General features: G+C 37.2%; 1 pseudogene; it reads left to right on the forward strand.

Annotated features, from left to right (window-relative positions):
• Nucleotides 1–490: 490 nt before the first annotated feature.
• LOC147479577 (protein PAM71-homolog, chloroplastic-like) lies at nucleotides 491–6,814 on the forward strand (annotated as a pseudogene).

Raw genomic sequence — 6,814 nt, forward strand, 5'->3', positions numbered from 1 at the left:
ATCACTTATTCGGACAGTTAAAATCTTGGTTTCTTTGTTACTTTTGTGTTTTCTTATGAAATATCTAGTTGAACACTTAGCTAAATATTAAATTAAACGTGTGCTACCATTATAATACCTATATCATTTCTCCCATGTGAGAAGGTGGACACACTTCTCACAAATGATGCCAACAGAAGTTCTACGTACTTCTTAGCCAAAAAAGGGATTGTACTTTAGACACTATATAAAGGTCTGCAAACCCTAGATTCTTGGATAATTAAAAAATCATATACAAAGGTTACTCAAACGTATCCACCTACCAAGTTTTCATCTCCGGAAGATTTCCTCTTTTAGCAAGATTAACAAAGAAAGCTCCGTGTTGTTTAGCTATAATATCATCGATAACATCCATTTATACAATCTTCCAATTGCCTTTTATAGCATAACAGGTAAGCTTATAAAACATACTTGACCACTGACAAAAGGCACTATTGTTACCTCGTTAGCGATGGCAAGTAACACCTGCCCTCGGCCGATTAACGAAGATAAAATCCTCCTACCGATGATGCCTCTAATGTCAAAAATATAGGATCTGGATGATTCGATTTACGTAAAAGCTGCGGTAGCGATCTCCAAATTGTAAACAAATAGAAGTCCAAGTTTTGTGATCACATATATCAAACCGTACTTGTGGGATATCTGCAAGAGAGAAACACTAATGATTTAATTACATAAGAAGCATCAACAAAATTTCCCATCCCAAGCCCTTCAAAATTTCGGTGTTTTTTCTTCAATCATCGGCTCCACCACGGATCCGTACATGGGTTCTCACCATGTAAAACCCATACACGATAATTCTTATCCATCCCGTACCTAATCAAATGTCTAGAGATTGTACCAAACACAAAGCTTTTTCCATTTCGACATTCTCTACAAGGACAAGGACACGTGGTCAAGCTGCGGTTGTTCACAGTCACAAATTGAATGAAATCAGCCACCCCTTGTTTGTACACATCTCCAAATCTGTCCAATTCATTCATCCACTCTATCTGAATTGGCCGAGACATTCTGCAAAATTAGACATGTGGGGGGTTGAACAAACACATTGTGTAATCTATCAATTTGATACAAACATAATACACAATCAAACCTTGAATATAGACACAGAGCACTAAGGCTTTTGTGTAAGTCGTTGAATCCTAAACTTGACTCCAACTACATCAAAAGTACGATCTAAGTCGGTCCAGCGCAGCTGGCCTAGGTAGCAAGCAGCACTAGTATTCTCGAAATTCTAGCTAAGTCTATGATATTAAAGGAATAGCTATAAATAGAATTAACTAACTACTTAATTGGTGTGTGCACTACCAATTAACTCCTAGGGATACATAGAACAAGTATACATTGATCCACAATTTTAGTTCTCCTTTAATTAAAGCAAGTAGCACAAAGTGAATTCAAGTAGTAATATTAAACATCTAGAATACAGATCTTTTAGTCTACCATGCATGAGAATACTTTACTTCACCTTAGCAAATTATACGAAAGCTTACCAGTAGCACACCATTTACAAAGAATACTAACAAAGAAAAATTGATTTAATCTGCCGTAACATTGGGCTAGACTACCACCTTAGGCAGGCACTGTCCGTCAAGCCCTCAATCGACATATCTTTATCTAACCAACTTGTAAAGACTCAAATTCTCGTTAAGGGTATTTTCATAAATTTCATAGCAAACCTAGGGACATTTATGTAATTGGTCGGTCGGGGTTACACAACTTAATGAAACTTAACTCCGACTCATAAGCCACGTTAGGTAAGCAACTCACATACGAAAATTTGACAAAAATGTCGGTTAGCGACTTTCTGCGTTCGAAGCTGGCACGAGTTAACAGCTTATACACATGAGTAGGTTATTGTTATAGCCTGCGGTGGGATAGAATGTAAGAAATTAATTAAGCTGGTTGGGCCGAAAAAATAATTAAGACGCTAAGTCGAATTAGTGGGTGGTTAGAAGTTAATTAGGACCTTAAGCCTAATTTGGTCATATTGGGCTTGGGCCTAATTAGCTAAACAAGAAAAAAAAAAAAAAAAAAAAAACACAAACCCAAATTTTTCCCCAATTTTGCAACCACTTAAACCCTAAGAGAGAGAGAGTCAATTTGCCCAAATTCAATCGATCCAAACCCAAAATTCAAACACCCAATCCCTAGAAACACTAAACTGAAGTGGGAGAATTCGAATTTCCTTGAAATTCCAGCATATCAGCGGGAAAGGTGAGTTAGTTTATTCTCAATTTGTTAGTTTAAACCCAATTTCGATAGCTTGTGATGTATTAATGAAAATAATGGAATGGGGTGGTTTCTAATTTCGGCAGTAGCTATTTGGGGAGATATGGCTTAGCGAAATTGGTGGAGAAGACAACTAAGAAGAGATTTTTATTGCCTTGGTAAGAAATTCTATGTATTCACTCTATTTGGAGAAGTTCATGTTGGTTTTATACTTTGTTTAAAAATCAGGTTGATTAGTGACTAAATGATAAGGAGCCCACACTTGATTTTAATAGATTTAAGGTGAATTGAAGAGTGGAATTTGTTTGTAGTTAGAGTTGGAAAAAATCATAATCGTTAGTAGAATTGATAGATATAATTGGTGTTAGCATAAGGTCCTACAGTGGCTGTAAATGGACTACCGAGCCCTATCAGAGTTACAATGCTAGAAATGGCCTGTAGCTCTGTTAACTGCAGTTAGAGAAAAAAGATACCTGAAACCAAATTCTTAGCGTCGAGATTCTTCTCGACTTACGTTAGATAAAAATTCTCGGTCGTTCGATAACTTCTAATAGTCGACGTGTATGTATATGATGTTATAGGGGTAAAAAGAGTGGATTCGATTAAGCGGGCTCGATTCGATTAAGTGGGCTTGAGGAGAATGGAGCTTGCTAAGGTAGGAACCTACATACCAATATATAGCATGCTTATTTTCATGCATGATTTGATTTGTTTAAATTGTTAAGAGATAGTTTGCGTATCAACCATGCATGTATATATGGTATTCATGTTTTGCATTTGTATTTTCCCGCGATATAAACTAAATATACGGATAGCTTTCGTGTGAAAAATGAGTTTGCGAAATTTGGGTAGCGGGGGATTAATTTCTTGTGTTAAAAGAGCAAAAACTGGTTTTGGGAAGGGCTCTCGTCTCTTGTCTCAGTAAGGAGACAGAGAGATGGATTTTGTATTGTGGGTAAGGATTACCCGGTTGTTTGTAAATATGTGTGAGGTTCTGGATTGTTCCATGGATATAATTTATTGTTATTTACGATGATTCGCCGTTTGGGAATCATCGGTTGTCATTTACTATGACTGGCCCGTTTGGGAGTCATAGGTTGCATTTACTCGATTGTTGGAAATCCAGGAACCCACACATACAGAACCAACAGTTTTAAAAGAAAAACTAAATATGTATATAGTATTTGGAAATGACCGGTAAACCGAGTATATATATATATATATATATATATATGCTTATCATGAGGGGATTTAGAAAAGGAATTGTGAATTCCTATAAAGAAGGAACTGTTGTCGCATTTCCGGAGACGGCAGTTCGCTCTAGGATTCCAACTGTGGTGTACACCTTTCGAGGTAGTGGGCCACCTTTAAAGGAATGCATCACTGGATGTAGTCCGGGAATTCCTTTTCTACTTTTCTAGATAACCATGCTTTGTAATGCGGTCACGCCAGATGGTGCTTAGCTTGTGTGAGGTTACATGTTACCTCGATGAGGTTTAGACGCCGCGAGGAGTGAGAGTTTAGTCTACGGATGTGTGTCGATCCCGAAAGCGTCTGCGATCGTCGAACGGTTGACCACCGTAAGTTAGGTGACAGCCTGTATGGGGGTCGTGGTCACAGGGCCCACCTAAGCCCTAAAAGCTTTGGGGATTTTGTGTGTACGAACACAACAACGGCATTTCATCTCCCTGCTGATAAAATCAGAAAAACAACGGTGCATGGTTCACACTGGAAAGTACTGAACCGAGATATGCCTATGACTGGGGCTGAGTACGAGTCGTACCCTCACCATTCTAATAGGATGCAGTGGCCACAATAGTTGTATGATGATTGCGAAAAACTCTATTTTGTATATCAATGAAGCATGTCGAAATGATTTCTGCTAGTTAGTGATATATATATATATATATAGTCACGATATTTGAATACTTTTATGGAAACCCTGCATGTTTTAAATGTTTTTATAAGTAAACTATTTATTGGTTATGTACGTTTCTACTGGGCATAGTTGTTTTGCTCATTCTACATTAACATTTAAGCTGAGCCCGTTGTAGAGGAGACATTTCCTACCACCGAGGATGATGGTTATGGGGATTTAGGTGGTTTCCCCCATGCTTGACGAGGGATAGAGTCAAGTTCATATTTTGGGTTGTATAGAGATAGTCTAGTTTTTTCTTTTGTTGTATATAGAGAGCATAGCTCTTTTCTTTTGGTTGTATAGGAGAGCTTCGCTCATTTTGGATGTAATACTCGATGTATTGGAGTGTAGTTAATCTTAAACATTTTGGATATGTATATGGACATCACTGTTGTGTATAAAGTTAGGATTTATGTATATGGTTGTTGTTAAGGATGAATTATGCGATGTCCAGGGTTTATGACAGGTTTTGAGTATACGAAACGTCGATTAAACAAAGGAGACTCTGCCGAAATTTCGTTAGAATCGGGATAGCGACGCCTCGAGATTCACTCCTCGTCCTCAGGAGGTGTGTTGGGTCTCGGGGCGTGACACAACCACATATACTTCATCACTGTTTCACCACTGACATATCTTTATTCAAGTCCACCAAAATTCTTTTCCTAAATAGAAGACAATGAGAAGGCTATCATTCAAAAATTTCATGAGGCTGGATCTTGAACACGAAAAATACCAAGAAGGATCAAGGAACACAAATTTCTATTGTCTTCTGACCATTTTATCCATCATCTCTGCTCCACTTGGTAAAAGTACTCGGCCAATAGCCTAATATTTTCATAATATTTCTTCTCAAAAGAAATTTTGCTTTTGTGATTCAATTTCCATGTTTTCACTGCTGATAAAGCTAGAGGATAAGAATTAATTAAAGGGTCAATTTTGGGTTGGGTTCAAAATGCCAGTTTGTTTGGACTGGTTACTGTTCCTGCAAATCTTGGAGTTGGTTAAAGTGGTTATATAAATTCCCATTTTAGTATAGTACTTGCGCTTTTCTTCAAGTGTACTGATTCATGAATCATGAGTACTTCTGGTCCACACCTAGCTAGGTACACTTCACACATGAATATCAATTTAATTATATTTAACTCTTATACATTGGACTATCAACTCTGTTTATTGCCTTCTTTCACTACAACAAATATAACATATGACATCACTAATTTTACATCACTTTCAGCGGAGTGATGTCATCTAAAAACTATGACATCACTTTTCTTAGCATGTGATGTAATAATTATCACATTTTTTTTAATATCATCACTTATTTTAGAAACTGATGTAATATAGTTATACAACATCATTTTAATAAGTGATGTCGTGATAGTGATGTAATAACACTTTTTACTTATTTCGGCCATGTCACTTATAAAGTGATGTAATATCTATGTGTTCAACATCACTTTAAAGGTGTTGTCACTCACCATGTCACTTATAAAATGATGTAATATCTATGTATTCAACATCACTTTAAAAGTGACTTTGCCAAGTTTTCAAAATCACTTATAATGTGACTTCCAAAAATGTTATTATTAACATATCTCTTCTTAATTAAATTAATTAGTTAGAAAAAGACCATGTAAAAAAAATTAGGTTAAACAGAAATGAAACATGCGCATGCTTGGCTTGCTAGACTAGCTGCCCTTAAACAAAAAATAGAAAATAAAAAACCTCTTGACTCTTTTCTTACACCAAAAATAGCCCAACCCAAAAACAAACCGAGAAAACTGGTTATGCTCTTCATCTGTCTTCTATTTCAATCCAGCCTCCAACTTCAAACCGACCAATCGAGCCTTCTTCCTTCAATTAAGCAGTAATACAAGTTCCATATTTTGTTTCCATAGTTATTGTATTACTTGGATATGCTCTAGCATTTTCGCTGATTGCTTTTGCAAAAGGGAGTCCTTCAGCAATCTTAGAAGCAATTGCAAAGTCAGGTTTCACACCCGCATTCACATTGATTTTTGTTTCTGAAATCGGGGCCAAGACATTTTTTATTGCCGCATTGTTAGCTATGCAGTATGAGAAAGGGCTGGTCTTGTTGGGGTCTATGGGCGCTCTCTCGCTTATGACTATCTTGTCCGTGGTAATTGGAAGAATATTTCATTCAGTTCCTGCACAGTTTCAGATAAATTTACCTCTTGGTGAATATGCTGCAGTAACTCTTCTTATGTTCTTTGGTCTCAAATCATTAAAAACCGTGTGGGATCTGCCGACGAATGTCGTTAAGGTTGATGAGAAAAGCCCTGAACTTGGAGAATATGTTGAAGCTGAGGAACTTGTGAAAAAAAAGATGGCAAAGTGGCTAACAAATCCACTTGAAATCATATGGAAGTCTTTCAACCTTGTGTTCTTTGCTGAATGAGGGGACCGGTCTATGTCTGCAACAATCGCTGTAGGTGTTGTATAGTCTCCTTGGGGTGTGGCTAGCGGAGCAATTGCTGGGCACCTAATTGCAACTTTTGTGGCTATTATGGGAGGAGCGTTTCTTGCCGTTGATTGGGACACTTCCTTTAGAACAACGATTGGCCTCATACTTGCCTGAGGTAGGATTGTTAAATTCTGAAATTC

Source organism: Coptis chinensis, chromosome 8 (genome assembly GCF_015680905.1).
Source record: "Coptis chinensis isolate HL-2020 chromosome 8, ASM1568090v1, whole genome shotgun sequence".
NCBI lineage: Eukaryota > Viridiplantae > Streptophyta > Magnoliopsida > Ranunculales > Ranunculaceae > Coptis > Coptis chinensis.